The 17,927-nt window shown below is 41.7% G+C and overlaps 1 long non-coding RNA gene across 2 annotated transcripts; it reads left to right on the top strand.

Moving 5' to 3' along the window:
- Nucleotides 1–1,704: 1,704 nt before the first annotated feature.
- LOC123652671 lies at nt 1,705–17,534 on the top strand. Of its 2 annotated transcripts, none has more exons than XR_006742125.1 (3): nt 1,705–3,777; nt 13,339–13,341; nt 17,521–17,534. It is a non-coding gene; the product is annotated as an uncharacterized LOC123652671 (long non-coding RNA). The 2 variants fall into 2 exon arrangements; XR_006742126.1 differs by lacking the exon at nt 13,339–13,341 and adding an exon at nt 8,132–8,135.
- The last annotated feature ends 393 nt before the right edge of the window (nt 17,535–17,927 follow it).

Genomic DNA, 17,927 nt, shown 5'->3' with positions numbered 1-17,927 from the left:
AAAGAGCTATACAGATAAGAAAAAGCTAAAGGAGTTCATCACCCACCAAACCAGTATTATATGAAATGCTGAAAGGGATTCTTTAAGAAGAGGAAGAAGGAGGATCCAAGATGGCTGCGCCCAGGTGAACACCTAGCTGCAGCCGCACACAACAATTTCAATAAAATACAACTAAAATATAAAACGGACATTGCCCAGAACTACAGGAAGGTTGACTGACTGGAAATTCTACAGCGAGAAGCAAGGAGAAAACCAGAAGGAGGTGCGGAGGAGCTGGAAAAGCCCAAGGTACAGAGACGCCGCGCGCGGAGAGGACGGAGCCAGAGAGGAGGGGGAGGCCGTGTGCCTGGTGGGCGTTCCCTAGCGGGAAGGAGATAAAACTCCGACTGTGCTGGGCCCCTGACTGCTCTGAACCCCAGTTCTAGGCCAGACCCCGGGGACCCAGGCTCAGCCATAGGGAGCCGGGCTGTAAGGCGAAACCCCGGGGAGCAGCGAAAGGAGGTCCCGGCGGCGCGCACACTGCGCGCAGAGAAGGGACGGTTGGCTGTGCCGCGGGATTGCCCTGATGGGAAGGAGACTGGGGCTCCAGACTGCTCTGAACACCACTTCCAACTGAACTGAACCCCAATTCCGGGCTCATTGGGGGAGAGCATAGACTGTTTGGCAGCAGGCGAAAATCGAGGGCACCTTTCTTTCAGAGGTGCTGGCAGCGAGCACTGAAGGACCCGGGGCTGACGGAAGCCAAAGCTGCAGGCTCCACCCTGAAACCCCGTCCCATCTGTAACTGCAAAATGAGACAACAAAATAGATCACAAACGAAAGAAATGGAGGACAAAAAGCGTCTGGATATAGAGTTCAAATCTACGCTTATAAGGTTTTTCAAGAATTTCCTAGAAAAGATGGATAAGACCTATGAGGATATGAAAAGAGATCAACTAGAATTAATAAGGAGTCATCAAGAAATGATAAGGGATCAACAAGAAATAAAGAATACATTGTCTGAAATAAAAAATATTTTACAGAGTCCTAAAAACAGTAGCGAAGATCGCAAGAATCAAGTCAAAGATTTGGAACATAAAGAGCCAGAAGACACTCCTCCACAGAAGCAAGAAGGCAAGAGAATCCAGAAAATTGAAGATAATGTAAGAAACCTCTGGGACAACTTCAAGCGAACCAACATCAGAATTATGAGGGTCCCAGAAGATGAGAGAGAGCAAGATATGGAAAACATACTGAAAGAAATAGTGACAGAAAACTTCCCCCACCTGGCAAAAGAAATAGACTTACAAATCCAGGAAGCACACAGAACTCCAAACAAAAGGAATCCAAAGAGGACCACTCCAAGACAAATCATAATTAAAATCCCAAGAGCAAAAGACAAAGAGAGAATATTAAAAGCAGCAAGAGAAAAGAAGGTAGTTACCTATAAAGGAACACCTATACGAATGTCAGCTGACTTCTCAACAGAAACCATGCAGGCCAGAAGGGAATGGCAAGAAATATTCAAGGTGATGAATAGTAAGAACTTACAGCCAAAGATAATCTATCCAGCAAAGCTATCACTCAGAATCGAAGGTCAGATAAAGAGCTTCACTAATAAAAAAAAAGCTAAAGGAGTTCATCAACACCAAACCAGAATTATATGAATTGCTGAAGGGGGTTCTTTCAGAAGAGAAAGTAAACAAAGATAAAAATTATGGAGGAGGTAGCCAGGGAGGGCCGCGCGGGCTAGTGGCGTGGGGCGGAGTGGCCAGCTTAGGGCCTGAGGGGGCCTTAGGGGAGCTTTAGGGAGCCTTAGGGTTAGGGCAGCTTTAGGGGGAGCCTTAGGGTTAGGGGAGCCTTAGAGGGAAGCTCTAGGGAAGCCTTAGGGTTAGGGCAGCTTTAGGGGGAACTTTAGGGGAGCCTTAGGGTTAGGGGGGCCTTAGGGAGCAGAGGAGGGCGATGGCAGAGTTAGACGAGGCTGGGGCCCTCGGGGTCCCAGGGGGAGGAAGGCTGAGGGGGAGGGTAGATCTGGGGAAAGCTTCGTTGACAGGAGCCGCAGCCACGGGGGAGGCCAGGCCTCGCCGCTGCCTGCGGGCGAGGGGCCCGGCCTCCAGGAGAGAGAGGCCCCGTGGGCCGAGCCGCAGTGCCCGGCCGGAGGGAGGCAGAGGATGAGCTGGAGGAGACGGTCTCGCCACCCCGCTGGAGGCCCGGGTGCCCTGAGTGCTGAGGAAGGGAGGAAGGCCGGGGGGCCGGGAGGGCTGACCTTGACCTTGTCACCAGCAGCCCCTTTTCTTCCAGACCAGGGTGTGAGCTCGCCCGGGCGCAGAGGAGGCCTGGTCTTGTGGAAATTGAACTTGGCCTCGCGGGGCTGACGGCTGGGGCCCAGGGTGGTATGTAACGGGCCCGGCCGGCGGAGCCCGGTCTGGGTGAGGCAGGCCCAGTCCAGTGAGGGTGGTGCAGGAGTGAGATGGAGGAGTAGGTGCGGCGGCTGGTAAGGTGCCTCACGGCTGCTGAGCAGAGGCCGCGTGTGTGGACAGCGCTGACCCCGCTTTGTTTTCCAGGTGGCAGAGCTCCCCTCTGGACTCCCTCTAGGTTCTCCTGTGACTCCTCTGCCCCTCCTCCTCCTCCCTTTAACTCTCAAGGTTATCCCTTCACTTAGGCCTTGCTTCTGGTAATCTGGTAAGCCCGGGACGTCGTCACGTCCCTGTTGGAGTCGGTATTGCTGGTAACCTTGACCGAGAGGTTGGGGTGGGGCGAGTGGGTTGCTTGCCGGTGGAGAGGGTGGGGTTGAACGTGCACCCTTGGCTGGGCCCGCAGCGCTGGTACCAGCTGAGAGGCACACAGGGGCCTCATGGACCGTGGTTTGTAACCAGAGTGTTCATCTCGGCGACCAGATGGCACCAGGAGACATGGAGGCCCTGGCCAGTGTGAGGCGAGGCAGAGCCGCAGGGGAGGCCCTGGAGGAGAGAGCGCGCCTAAGTTGATGGCTGCAGATTGCATTTCCAGTCTTAGGAGGAGGAAGTTCTCCGCTGGCATGTCTCCAGGCCTTGCTCGGGAAGCCCCGTGTGCAGGAGGCCATCCTTTAAGGGTTTCAGATGAGCTGCTGAGGGTGGCAATCGTAAAGTCCGAGTCAGATGCATCCAGGCCACCAGCAGATGCGTTTATTTGCTTTTTGATCTTGGAGCACCAATCCCGGGCACGTGAGTGCCAGCAGGCACCCCTCCTTTTTTGGGGTGGTTTTCAGATGCTGCATCTTCTATATTGAGCCTCCTTGTCATGCTAGTTCTCTGCTACGAACCTTGCTTCCAGAAGATTCTTAAGCTCTAGAACATGTTGATGTTGATGTCGAAACGCAGAGTGATGCCTTGTAGATGGAACTTGCAGATGGAGCCCAGTGATCCTCTCGCCTACCCACCCACCCACCCACCTGTGCTTTGGTCGGAGGAATTAGTGTGATGATGGAACTGTGGGGAATGTTCAAGTTTGAATGCCTTAGGCAAAGGCCTGGAAGAAGCAAGCTGGGGTGGGTGATTGGGTTGTGCTGCAGTCTGGTGGGTTACAAGTCGGTCATGCCCAAATTCTGTCAGAAATGGCAGGTGTAGTTTGGGCATTTCCATTGCCTCACAGGGTACCAAGGGGAATGGGCGGGTACTGGAGGTGGTATTTGGTTCATCTTGCTGTTTTTTAACTTGAATTCTACCTGATTGGATTTCACAATAATCTTGGTATTCAAATGGGAGGAGCCTGAGGGGGAGAGGGTTGTAAGGGTAGGGGCACTGGTATTGGGGGAGAGGGGTTATTAGGCTCTATGGGGGGGGGGGGGGGCTGTGGGGGAAAGGGAGGACAGCTTGGTACTAGGAGGGGTGGATGGGAAAACAGAGAAGAGTGGTTATATTGCAGAGGGTGAGGGTGGTAGGGAACGTGGGTTGAAGGGGGTTTTCTGGAGAAAACATCAGAGGGGAGGGCTCTGGAGAACTTACGTAATAGCTCCGGGGTAAAGAAAATACTAAATATTGTAAATTGTTCATGCTGGTTGAACTGTTGCTTGGAAAGCACAAAAGTTCATTGGGAACTTTCTAAAGCACTTTGAGCTCAGTGCAGAGGAAAAAGCAAAATTGTTTTGCATTGCTGCGAGGTGAGCAAGGCCCAAGGCCCGTCAGTCACTTGAAAGACGGGTGTCAGAACCGTGCAGCAGGTTTCTCTGAAACTGAGGGCGAGTCTGAGAAAAGACTTTCCGTGCCCAAATTGTGGGCTTTTAAATTGTTTAAATTTGAAAAAAATTATTGAGATTTTGTTGTACACTTGAGATTAGATACACGCTTTTGGGGTTACTCCTCTGGGCTTTTCTGATAGGAAATCCTGAGCAAAGTGAAAAAAGATTTCTAAAGGAATTTTGTGTGTTAACATTGTATCTTATAAACAACTCGCTTTTCTTTTGTAGTCGGTATTAACCATTTTTGCTTACTGTTATCTTTACATTGTAATGGGAACCAAATAACCTTTTGTGGACACTGTAAAATTACTGTGGTTTTTGGTAACAATTCATGTGCCAAGGTTAGGTAATCGATCATATCCTTAGTTTGAAAGTTTGTGCTTTTTAAATGATCCAGCACTACTGGGGAAACTCGGCCAAAACCAGTCGGGGGAGCAAGAACAAAAACGAGGCGGCAGGCCTCGCTAGGTGTGGCACATCACGTGTTTGAGGTGCATCTGCTGGCAAAGTATGCTGGTGGCTTTTGTTATCATGTCTCTTCCCCTTAAATTTCACCTTAGATACTTTAAATCCCAGTGCTTCTGCCTTTGGGATTCTATGTCTTCTGGGTTTAAAAAGTGTTAAAAAATATGTTGGCATGATAGCTGCGTTCTTAACCAGAGACTTGGGCATGACACAGTTACTGACTGTCCTTGGCATTTAGAGTATTATGCATGTATGGGGAATAAGTTGGGTAAGACCTGGTACTGTTGCCTCATGTATGTGACTAATAGTTTTTTCTTCCCCATTTCAGCACAAATAAAGGTTTGAGCTCTAAACTCAAAAAAAAAAAAAAAAAAAAAACAAAGATAAAAATTATGAACAACAAATACGTAACTATCAACAAGTGAATCTAAAAATCAAGGAAATTAAAAAAAATCTGATGAACAATAGTAACTGTTGAATATAATAGAATCAGAGATATGGAGGGGAGTGAACTGAAGATTCTTGGGGAAAAGGGGAGAGGGGTGCGTAGGAAGAGACTGAACATAAACTGTGCACCTATGGATGAGGACAATGGGGAGTGGGGAAAGGGCAGAGGGTGGGGTGGGAACCTGGTGGAGGAGAGCAATGGTGGGGGGGAAAAAAGGAACATTTGTAATAATATGAACAATAAAAACTTATTTAAAAAAAAGAAGAGGAAGAAGAAAAAAGTAAAGATAAAAATTATGATCAACAAATACATATATATCAACAAGTGAATCTAAAAATCAAATAAATTAAAAATCTGAGAAACAGAATAAACTGGTGAATCAGGGCAAAAAAAAAAAGGAGTGTATTGATAATTATCAGGTGGAAAGAGGTATGAGGGGTGCAGAAAGAGACTGAACTAAAATCATACACCTATGGATGAGGACAATGGGTGGGGGGGTAAAAGTAGAGGGAGGGGTCGGAACCGGGAGGAAGGAAGCTATGGGGGAGAAAAGGAGAAACAATTGTACTAATCTGAGCAAAAAAGATTTATTACATTTAAAGAAAATTTTTAAAAAATTTTAAAAATGGTATTGGATTTTGTCAAATGCTTTTTATGTATCAATGATATTATTATATGGTTTTTATCTCTCAGTTTGTTTATGTGGTGTATCCATCTTATTGGTTTACAGATATTGTACCATCCTTGCACCGCCAGAATAAATCCCACTTAATCATTGGGTATGATTTTTCTATGTAAGGCTAAATTTGATTTGCTAGAATTTTGTTGAGAATTTGGTGTCTATGCTCATGAAGGATATTGGCCTGTAATTGTCTCTTTTTTTTTTTTTTTTTTTTGTCTTTATCTGGTTTTGGGATTAGGGTAATGATGGCTTCATAGAAAGAGCTTGGAATAGTCTAAGGGAGATATCATTTATTTCTTTGAATGTTTTATAAAACTCCCCTGTGAAGCCTTCTCGTCCAAGGCTTTTGTTTTTGGAAGTTTTTTTATTTACTGCTTCAATTTCCTCGATAGTTATCAGCCTTTTCAGATATTTTTATTTCTCCTGGTTGAGTTTTGGAATGTCGTGTTTTTTAGGAATGTGTCCATTTCCTCTAGATTGACCAGTTCGTTGGAATAGAGTTGTTTGTAGTATTTTTTGTCTTGTTTTGTTTTGTTTTGTTTTACAATCCTTTTTATTTCTGTGGGATCTGTTATTATTTTGCCTCTTTCATTTCTGATTTTGCTTATTTGGGTCCTCTCTCTTTGCTTCTTGGTGAGCCTACCTAGAGGTTCATCAATCTTGTCTATCCTTTCAAAGAACCAGCTCTTGATTTCATTGATCTTTTATATTGTTTTTGCTTGTTCATTTGTTTGTTTTTTGTCTCTATGTCATTTATTTCTGTTCTGATCCTCATTATTTCATTCCTTTTGCTCACTCTGTTTTCTTGTTGCTATCTTTCTAATTCGTTTTTGTAATAAATCTTTATTGTTCATATTACTACAAATGTATTACTCTTCCTCTCCCCCCTCCCCCAATTGCGCACCTCCACCCTCTGTCCTTTCCCCATCACAAATTGTCCTCATTCATAGGTTTTTGTTCAGTCTCTTCCCGCACCCCCACTCCCTTTTTCCCAAGAATCATCAGTCCACTCCCCTTCCATACCTCTGATTCTATTATATTCAACAGTAAATATTTGTTCATCAGATTTTTAAATTCCCTTGGTTTTTAGTTTCACTTGTTGATAGTTACCTGTTTGTTGTTCATAATTTTTATCTGTATTTTCTTCCTCTTCCTAAATAACCCCTTTCAGCAATTCATATAATTCTGGTTTGGTGGTGATGAACTCCTTTAGCTTTTTTTTTATTTGTGAAGCTCTTTATCTGACCTTCGATTCTGAGTGATAACTTTGCTGGGGAGAGTATTTTTGGCTGTAGGTTCTTGCTATTCATCACCTTGAATATTTCTTGCCATTCCCATCTGGCCTGCATGGTTTCAGTTGAGAAATCAGCTGACAATCGTATGGGTGCTCCTTTATAGGTAACTACCTGCTTTGCTCTTGCTGCTTTTAATAGTCTCTCTTTGTCTTTTGCTCTTGGGATTTTAATTATGATGTGTCTTGGTGTGGTCCTCTCTGGATTCCTTTTGTTTGGGGTTCTGCAGGCTTCCTGGACTTGTAAGTTTATTTCTTTCTCCAGGTGGGGGAAGTTTTCTGTCACTATTTCTTCCAGTATGTTTTCAGTATCTTGCTCTCCCTCTTCTTCTGGAATCCCCATAATTCTGATGTTGGTTTGCTTGAAATTGTCACAGAGGTTTCTTACACTATCTTCAACTTTCTGGGTTCTCTTATCTTCTTGCTTCTGCAGAGAAGTGTCTGGCTCTTTATGTTCTAAATCTTTGTCTTGATTCTTGTGATCTTCCAGTCTGTTTTTAGGACTCTGTGTAATATTTTTTATTTCAGACAATGTTTTCTTTATTTCTAGTTGATCCCTTTTTATTTCTAGTTGATCCCTTATTATTTCTAGTTGATCCCTTTTCATATCCTCATAGGTCTCATTTATTTTATCAGCCTTCTTTAGGATATTATTGAAAAGCCTTATAACAGTGGTTTTGAACTCAATGTCCATTCTTTTCTTTTCCTCCATCTCCTTCCTTTGTGTCCTGCCTCTTGTCTGCATTTTAGTTGTTTCCCTGATTTAATGGAATAGTTTTGTGTGTTAGATGTTCTGGTAGAGCCCAGTAGCACAGCCTTCCCAGTTACCTGCGGTGGACAATCTTGCTGTAGCCCTTTGTGGGCTATGTGTGCAGTCTTGTTGTTAAGCCTTGCTTATCACTGGGAAGCGTTGATTTCCAAGCCAATTGGCTGTGAGGATCAGCAGTGTCTCAGCTAGGAAGGCTTCTGTACTCCACTTGGATGGAGCAGAGTCTCGGGTAGCGCAGGCAATCTTTGGTTCAGTCTCACCTTAGAAAAGTCCTGTTCGAGGTGAGTCTCACCAGATTAGTTGCAGCTTGCGCACCTTTTGATAAAGATGCAGACAAGCTTTGGATTCTGGCCAGTCCCTTCTAAGAGAAAGCCAGCCTCTAGAAGAGCTTCTGTGCTCAGCTTGGATGGGGCAGAGTCTTTGGGTGGTACAGACAAGCTTTGTTTTCCCGTCAGCTCCTCCCCAAGTGGCTCCTCCCCAAGTCCCACAGTAATGGCCTCTGGCTTCACACATCTCTGAGAGATCTCTGTCCACTGCCTGACAGTCTGGCCTCTCCCTGACTGGGGCCATCTATCAGAGCAATAGGGTGATTCTGTTTTCCTCTCGAACAAGAAAGCCAGCCACGTATTAGCTGTCCGCCCTCTCTGTGCGCCCGGAGTAAGCTAGTAGCAAATTCAGCCTGGCTTGGCCTCTTTGCGTGCCGAGAGTACGCCAGCGTCTTTTCACGCACACAGTTCTCTGTACCTTCACAGTTTCTGAGAGTCGTCACGCCTTCTCTCTTCTTCCCAGATGGCAGAGCCTCCTCTCAGCTAGCCGTCTGGTGCTTCAGGGCAATGCCCCCCCTGTTTTCCAGTTCTAAATTCAAATTTGTTGTGGTAGGCTGCATTCGGGTGTCTACCCTATGCCGCCATCTTGGTTTCTCCTATCTTTCTAATTCTTAAAGTTGCAGAGTTAGATGGTTTATGACCAATTTTTCTTGTTTTTTGTTTTTGTTTTTGTTTTTTCAGGTAGGCCTGTAATGCTATGAACATTCCGCTCAGGATTGCTTTCACTATGTCCCAAATATTTTGGATTATTGTGTTTAGTTGTTGTTTGTTTCAGGGTGTTTTTTATTTCTTCTTTAATCTCTTTGGCAACCCACTCATTGTTTAATAGTATGCTATTCAGCCTGAAAGTGTTTGAATTTTTATAATTGCTTTTATTATAGTTGATTTCTAATATTATGCCATTGTGATCTGAGAAGATACTTGATATGATTCCAATCTTCTTGAATTTGAAGAGACTTTGTCTGTGTCCCAATATGTTGTCTATCTTTGAAAATGTCCCATGTGCCCTTGAGAAGAATGTATATTCTGTAGTTTTGGGGTGGAATGTTCTAAAGATGTTAAGTCCATCTAATCTAATGAGTCATTTAGAACTGTTTCTTTGCTAATTTTTTTGTCTAGAGGATTTATCCAGTGATGTTAATGGGATAGTAAAGTCTCCTACTATGATTGTATTGCTGTCAATATCTCCTCTGATATCTTCCAGAATTTTTTTTTAATTTTTTATGTACTGGTATTTGGATGCTCCTGCACTAGGTACATATATGTTAACCAGAGTTATATTCTCTTGTTGTATCAATCCCTTTGGAATTATGAAGTGGCCTTCCTTGTCTCTTGTTATGGTCTTCACTTTTAGGTCTATTTTGTCAGATATAAGTATTGCTACCCCAGTTTTTTGTGGGTTTTTTTTTTTTCATTTCCATTTTCCTGAAAGATATTTTCCATTCCTTCACTTTCAATCTGTGTGAGTCTCTTGTTCTGAGGTGGGTCTCTTGTAGACAGCATATATATGGGTCATATTTTCTTTTTTATTTAATTTTTTTTAAATTTTTTATTGATTTTTTTGCCCCCCCTCCCTCCCATACATCCCCTCCCTCCCCAGAGTTTTATGTCCATTGGTTGTACTTATATGCATGTATACAAGTCCTTCGGTTGATCTATTATCTCCGCCAGATCCTCCTCCCCTCCCCACTGTAATTTGACAGTCTGCTTGTTGCTTTACTGTCTCTATATCTATCTTTTGGTTCATCAGTTTATAATGTTCTTTATTATCCACAAATGAGTGGGGTCATGTGGTGTTTCTCTTTCATGGCTTATTTCACTCAGCATGATGTTCTCCAATTCCATCCAGGTTGCTGCAAATGATGAGAATTCCTTCTTTTTTAGGACAGCATAGTATTCCATTGTGTAGAAGTACCATGGTTTTTGGATCCAATCATCTGCTGACGGGCACCTAGGCTGTTTCCAAATTCTGGCTATTGTAGATTGTGCTGCTATGAACATAGGGGTGCATATATCCTTTCTGATTGGTGTTTCTAGTTTCTTGGGATATATTCCTAGGAGTGGGATTACTAGGTCAAATGGGAGTTCCATTTTCAGTTTTTTGAGGAAACTCCACATTGTTCTCCACAGTGGTTGCACCAGTCTGCATTCCCACCAGCAGTGCACGAGGCTTCCTTTTTCTCTGCAACCTCGCCAACACTTGTCGTTTGTCGATTTCTTGATGTTGGCCATTCTGACAGGTGTGAGATGATACCGCAGTGAGATGGTACCGTGTGAGATGGTTTTATTTTTGATTATGTTGATTCTACCAATCCATGAACATGGTATGTTCTTGATTTGCATCTCTCGGATAATTAGTGACTTTGAGCATGTTTTCATGTGCCTTTTGGCCTTCCTTCTGTCTTCTTTTGAAAATATTCTATTTAGGTCCATGGCCCATTTCTTAATTGGATCATTCATCTTCCTTTTATTTAGTTGTATCAGCTGTCTGTAGATGTTGGAGATTAAACCTTTATCAGTGGTGTTATTTACAAATATGTTCTCCCACACCGTGGGCTTTCTTGTTGTTTTGTTGATGATTTCTTTTGCTGTAAAAAAGCTTTTTATTTTGATATAGTCCCATTTGTTTATTTTCTCTTTAGCTTCCATTGCCCTAGGGGCAGTATCAGTGAAGAAGTTCTTTTGGCATATGTCTGAGATTTTGCTGCCTGTGGATGCTTCTAGTATTTTTATGGTTTCCCGTCTGATATTTAAGTCCTGTATCCATTTTGAGTTTATTTTTGTGTATGGTGTAAGTTGGTGATCTAGTTTCATTCTTTTGCATATGTCTGCCCAATTTTCCCAACACCATTTATTGAAGAAACTGTCTTGACTCCATTGTATATTCATGCCTCCTTTGTTAAATATTAATTGAGCATAGTGATTTGTGTTGATATCTGGGTTCTCAATTCTATTCCATTGATCTATATGTCTGTTCTTGTGCCAGTACCAAGCTGTTTTGAGAACCGTGGCTTTGTAATACAGTTTGAAGTCTGGTATTGAGATCCCTCCTACTTTACCCTTCTTTCTCAGGATTGCTGTGGCTATTCAGGGTCTTTTATTTTTCCAAATAAACTTTTGGAGAGTTCTTTCTAGGTCGGTGAAATATGTCATTGGTATTTTAATGGGGAGTGCATTGAACCTATAGATTGCTTTAGGAAGTATGGACATTTTGATTATGTTGATTCTACCAATCCATGAACATGGTATGTTCTTCCATCTCCTTACATCTTCCTCTATCACTTTTTTCAGTGTTGTGTAGTTTTCTGCATATAGGTCCTTTACTTCATTAGTTAAATTTATTCCTAGGTATCTTAATTTTTTTGGTGCTATGGTAAATGGAATTGCTTTTTTAGTCTCGGTTTCTGTAGTTTCACTGTTGGTGTATAGAAATGCCATGGATTTCTTGGCATTAATTTTGTATTCTGCTACATTGCCAAATTCATTTATTAAGTCATTTAGTTTTTTAATTGAGTCTTTTGGGTTTTTTATGTACAATATCATGTCATCTGCAAATAAGGATAACTTTACTTCTTCTTTTCCAATTTGAATGCCTTTTATTTCCTCTTCTTGTCTAATTGCAATGGCTAGTACTTCCAGTACTATGTCAAACAGGAGTGGCGATAGTGGGCATCCCTGTCTTGTTCCTGTTCTTAGAGGGAATGGTTTTATTTTCTGCCCATTGAGTATAATGTTGGCTGTGGGTTTATCATATATAGCTTTTATTATTTTGAGGTATGATCCTTGTACTCCCACCTTGCTGAGAGTTTTTATCAGGAAAGGGTGTTGGATTTTATCAAATGCTTTTTCTGCATCAATTGATATGACTATATGATTTTTATCTTTCAATTTGTTTATGTGATGTATCATGTTTATTGATTTGCAGATATTGTACCATCCTTGCATTCCTGGAATAAATCCTACTTGATCATGGTGTATGATCTTTGTGATGTTCTTCTGGAGTCGATTTGCTAGAAGTTTGTTGAGGATTTTGGCGTCTATGTTCATGAGGGATATTGGCCTGTAATTCTCTTTCATTGAGTTGTCGTTATCTGGTTTTGGTATTAGGGTGATGCTGGCTTCATAGAAGGAGTTTGGAAGTGTTCCTTCCTCTTGAATTTTTGAAATAGTCTGAGGAGGATAGGTTTTAGTTCTTCCTTGAATGTTTGGTAAAACTCTCCTGTGAAGCCATCTGGCCCTGGGCTTTTGTTTGCTGGAAGCTTTTTGATGACTGTTTCAATTTCTTCCCAAGTCACTGGTCTATTGAGATTTTTAGATTCTTCCTGATTGAGTTTTGGAAGTTTGTATTTTTCTAGGAATATGTCCATTTCCTCCAGGTTGTTCAGTTTGTTGGAATAGAGTTGTTCGTAGTATTTTGTAACAATCCATTGTATTTCTGTGGGGTCTGTTGTTATTTCACCTCTTTCATTTCTGATTTTGTTTATTTGGGTCCTCTCTCTTTGTTTCTTGGTTAGCCTGGCTAGAGATTCATCTATCTTGTTATTCTTTCAAAGAACCAGCTCTTGGTTTTTCTGATCTTATGTATTGTGTTTTTTTTTTTTTTTTTTTTTTTTTTTTTTTGGTCTCTATGTCATTTATCTGTGCTCTGATTTTTGTTATTTCCTTCCTTCTGCTTACACTGGGCTTTTCTTGTTGCTCCTTTTCTAACTCTTTGAGTTGTAGAGTTAGATCATCTGTTACCCTTTTTTATAGTTTTTTGCAATAGGCTTGTAAGGATATGAACTTCCCTCTCAAAACTGCTTTTGCTGTGTCCCATAGATTTTGGATTGTTGTGTTTTCATTGTCATTTGTTTCCAAGATGTTTTTAATTTCTTCCTTGATTTCTTGGTAACCCAGTCCTTGTTTAATAGCATGCTGTTAAGTCTCCATGTGTTTGATTTCTTTGGATTATTTTTATTGTAGTTAATTTCCAGTTTTATGCCATTATGGTCTGAGAAGATACTTGATATGATTTCTATCTTCTTGAATTTGAAGAGACTTTGCCTATGACCCAAAATGTGGTCTATCTTTGAGAATGTCTCATGTGCACTTGAGAAGAATGTATATTCTGTGGCTTTGGGGTGGAGTGTTCTGAAGATGTCAATTAATTCCATCTGGTCTAGTGAGTCATTTAGGATTGATATTTCTTTGTTGATTTTTTGTTTAGATGATTTGTCGAAGGGTGACAGTGGGGTATTAATATCTCCTACTATGATTGTATTGCTATTAATCTCTCTCTTAATGTCCTCCAGCAGTTTTTTTATTCATTTGGTTGCTCCTATATTGGGTGCATATATATTTACCAGGGTTATTTCTTCTTGTTGGATTGTTCCCTTTAGTATTATGAAGTGGCCTTCACTATCTCTTATTATGTCCTTCACTCTGAGATCTAATTTGTCAGATATAAGTATTGTTACCCTAGTAGCTTTTTTTTCATTTCCATTTGCCTGGAAATTTTTTTTCCATCCCTTCACCCTCAGTCTGTGTGCATCTTTTTTTTTCTGAGGTGGGTTTCTTGTAGACAACAGATGTATGGGTCTTTTTTTCTTATCCAATCTGTTACCCTATGTCTTTTGATTGGAGCATTTAATCCATTTACATTTAAGGTTATTATTGATAGGTACTCATTTGACGCCGTTTTTATTCTATACCCCTGTTCCTTCTTCACTTCCTATTTCTTTATTTTTACAGTAGACCCTTTAGCATTTCTTGCATTGCTGGTTTGGTGGAGATAAATTCCTTCAGTCTTTTTTTGTCTGTGAAGCTCCTGATTTCCCCTTCAATTTTGATTGATAGCCTTGCTGGGTACAGTATTCTTGGATTCAGACCCTTCCTTTGCATGACTTTGTATATTTCATCCCATTCCCTTCTGGCCTGATAAGTTTCTGTTGAGAAATCAGTTGCTAGTCTGATGGGGTTTCCTTTGTATGTTACTTTCTGTCTCTCTCTGGCTGCTTTTAAGATTCTTACTTTGTCGTTGTTGTTTGCCAATTTAATTATAATGTGCCTTGGAGTCTGTCTTCTGGGATTCATTTTGCTTGGGACTCTGCGAGCATCTTGGATTTGTGTGGGTTTTTTCTTCTCTATTTCAGGAAAGTTTTCTGTCATTATTTCTTGAAATACTTTTTCCATGTCTACCTCAGTTTCCTTTTCTTCTGGAACCCCTATTATTTGAATATTATTTTGTTTTGTATTGTCCCAAAGCTCCCGTAGGCTCTCCTCCTGCTTTTCCATCTTTTTTCCTAGAAGCTGTTCTACTTGGGTATTTTTTTTCCATCTTATCTTTTAGCTCACTGATGTGGTCCTCTGCTTCATCTAGTCTACTCTTGATGCTTTCTATTGAGTTCTTCATGGTAGCTATGTCATTTTTCTTTTCTTCTTGGTTCTTCTTCAATTCCTCATGGTTCTTCTTCAATTCCTCATGGTTCTTCCTCATTTCTTCTTGGTTATTGTCAAATTTCTCTTCCATTCTTTTTAGCCATCCTATGATCATTATTCTGAATTCTTGCTCTGGTAGGCTGCTTGTCTCTGACTCGTTTACTTCCTTTTCTGGTGATGCCTGCTTTTCTTTCATGTGCAGACTATGTTTTTGTCTCCCCATGGCCTCTCTTTTCAGGATGTCTGGTTATGTGGTGTTCCTTCTCCTTTCTGTGGGTGACTGAAGAACTCCCTTGAATCCACGTGTTTGCGCCGATTCAGGCATCTCAACTGCTCAATGGACTTCTCTGCTGTGGGTTTTTCAGCCCTCAGAGAAGCTCCTCCTTTCCTGGTAAGATGGCGCAGCCTTCCCTCTGGGAGAGCTCGCTGCGGCCACGGCAGTGCTGGCCACTTGGTCAGGAAATCCTGTCCAGTGGACTTTCCTCACCTTCCTTGAGAATTCTGCTGCCCCTTAGCTACCAATCAACATTCCCTGAGCGACTCAGACGCTGCTTCTATCTGTTCTGGGACGGGAGTCAGAACATGTCCAACTCTTCGGTCGCCATCTTGGGGACATGTTTTCTTTATCCATTCAGTTACTTAATATCTTTTGATTGGAGGATTTAATCCATTTATGTTTAATGTTATTATTGATAGGTACTTGTTTGTAGCCATTTCTGTACTTTATGCCTATGTTCCTTCCTCCCTTCCTATTTCACAGCATTCCCTTTAACATTTCTTGCATTGCTGGCTTGGTAGTGATAAATTCCCTTATCCTTTTTTTTGTCTGTAAAGCTCCTGATTTCTCCTTCAATTTTGATTGATAGTCTTGCTGGATACAGTATTCTTGGATTCAGTCCTTTGCTTTGCATCACTCTTATACTTCATTCCATTCCTTTCTAGCTTGATGTGCTTCTGTTGAGAAATTATTTGATAATATCTGATGAGGGATCCTTTCTTCCAATGTTTTCTTTATTAGTGCTATGTCATTCTTCATTTCTGACTGTGTTTTCTTCCCCCATAGTTTCTGTATCTTTTTTCATGCTGTTGAGGATCGTTGCAATCATTATGCTGAACTCTATCTGATAACTTTCTTATCTCCATTTCCTTTAGCTCTTCTTCTGTAGAATTATCTTGTTCTTTCTCTTGGGGTTTGTTCTTCAGTTTCTCCATTTTGGCTGCTTGTTTGGGTTTTTGTCTATGTATTAGGTAGATCTCCTATGATTCTCAATCACGAGGGTGCAGGACATTGTCAGAACTCTGTTTATGACTGGCCCTGAGCACCCTGTTTGAAACTATCAGCAATCCATAGCTTGTGGCTCCCTCTGCTGGGGTTGTGTTCCTTTGAAAAGAACCAAGATGTGTACTGGGGTCTACTTTTCCTAGTCCCAGGCCCAGAAGGATATCAGGCAAATACTCAAAACCTCCAGGGATCTACTTCTGCCTGTAGTCTGGTTGTTATTCAGTCTTGATTAGCCTCAGGCTAACAAGCAAGTGTGGACTCCACAGAGTAGGGCAATTGCTTCTCCTCCTTTTCCCCAGGCAAAAGCTGCCTGGATAGTAAAGATCTGCCAAAGAAAGTGTGAGGGAATGACTCATCCCAGGGAACTGGTGCGACTTCCTTCTGAGATCTAACTCCAGAGCCCCCCAGCCCTGGATTCTTTTTGCAAAGCTCTAGTCCTTGCTGCCCTCCTACTAGAACCCAAGGTTAGTGGTTGCACAAGAAATTTTCTGCATTGGCCCTTTAAGAGGGTGCCTGCATTTCCAGCTATCTCTCTTGGCAGACAGCAGCCCTGTTGATTTTCACAGCCAGATGGTATGTGGGCACCTTTCTCAGTTCTGGTATTCTGAGCACCAACTTGGGGTTTAGACCTTAGAGTTCTCAGTGTGAACCTTCTGCAGCTGAGATATTCCTCTGAAACTTCAGCTGTTGCCTGTGGGTATCTGGCCAACCCTTTAGGGGCTCCACACTTTGTACCAGTCCCTATGTGGTCTCCACTGTCCATCCTTGGTTATCGGTTCTCTTTAGCTAGTCTTCAGTTGATTATTCAGGATGGTTTTTCTGTATTTTAGTTGCAATTCCACTCTGGTCCTGGGTGAGTGTCAGTATAGCTTCCATTTACTCTGCTGCCATTTTGGATTCTCCCTCCCATTACAAAATTTTAGTATCTTAAGGTCAGGGCTTTTTATAAATACGTCTTGAACCTACGTATTGAATCTAGGAACATAAATAATTTGCCAATTATATGTTAATTTAATATGTAACAACATCTAATAAATCTTTGTCAGATTTTCTAATTAGAATGCTTAAAAAGTTATGTATATAAGTAATGGTTACATGCAAGATTAAAATAGAGAGGAAGATGTTAGGACTTTAAATAATAATTTAAAGTAGATTAGTCTTGGGAAGAAAATATCCTTAGGAACTGTCCAGTTTTCTAAGTTCTTTATCATCCAGCCCCTCCTGCAACATACTCACCTTGAAATCTATAATCCGCATATATATCTATATATCTATATCTATATCTATATATATATATATATATATATATATATATATATATATATATTTATAATTTGAGACAAATTTATCATAGGGTCTCAAAATTTGCCACAAATTCACTCTCCTCAGAACCTTTGTACATGCTATTCCTCTCAACTGGCAATATTTCCAGTTCAGTTCAGGTCTAGATTAGATGCTACCTTCTCTAGGATGTCTTCCCTAGCACACTTATGTTTTCTACCATCACAAAGTACCTCAGATTTCGAGGTACTTACAGCAATGTCTAGGAAGCTGTAAGCTCTGTGAAGACAGACAAAATCCACCTCAGTAACTTGCACACAGGAAGTCTTTTTAAAAAAATATATTTTATTGATATTTTACAGAGAGGAAGGGAAGAGGAATAGAGAGCTAGAAACATTGATGAGAGAAACATCAACCAGCTGCCTCCTGCGCACCCCTACTGGGGATGTGCCTGCAACCAATGTACATGTCCTTGACCGAAATCGAACCTAGGACCTCCCCAGTCTACAGACCAATGGTCTATCCACTGAGCCAAACTGGTTTTGGCCATAGGAAGTCTTTAAAGACTATGTAGCAAATGCTATCATTTCCCTACCCATAGCCTCTTGTCCTTATCATTTTAGTCTGGACCAGACCCACTTCCAGCTGCCAGCACCTGAACTCCCTTGGCCAAACACTTTCTCTGGCCACTTAAGCCTGTTTTGCCCGCTCTAGAAGCAGAGCAGAAGTCCCAGGGAATTTGAGCTCCCTGAAAGCAATCCTCAATCAATA

Source organism: Pipistrellus kuhlii, unplaced genomic scaffold (assembly GCF_014108245.1).
Source record: "Pipistrellus kuhlii isolate mPipKuh1 unplaced genomic scaffold, mPipKuh1.p scaffold_m20_p_2, whole genome shotgun sequence".
In the NCBI taxonomy this organism is placed as follows: Eukaryota; Metazoa; Chordata; class Mammalia; order Chiroptera; family Vespertilionidae; genus Pipistrellus; species Pipistrellus kuhlii.
The sequence above is the reverse complement of the archived record's forward strand: the minus strand, read 5'-3'. Positions and strand labels throughout refer to the sequence as shown.